The following is a 237-nucleotide window of genomic DNA, read 5'->3' on the forward strand; positions in this document are numbered from 1 at the left end:
GACGGGGGAACGCACGCTGCCGCCCGCCAGACCCGGGAACGCCGCCCCCAGACGGGGGAATGCCGCGAGAGGGACCTGGAAGAGACCCGGGAAGAACAACAGCCAGCCACCTACCACGGAACTCCAGAGGAGCGAAAACTGTGACACCCCAGAGGAATGAAGACTACCGGACACTGTGGGACCCCCCTGCAACCCACACCTGTGTGACCCTTAACACACAGGGTGCTGCTGCATAAA

This window comes from Elephantulus edwardii, unplaced genomic scaffold (assembly GCF_000299155.1).
Source record: "Elephantulus edwardii isolate Elephantulus edwardi_28Jun2011 unplaced genomic scaffold, EleEdw1.0 scaffold00026, whole genome shotgun sequence".
Taxonomy (NCBI): domain Eukaryota; kingdom Metazoa; phylum Chordata; class Mammalia; order Macroscelidea; family Macroscelididae; genus Elephantulus; species Elephantulus edwardii.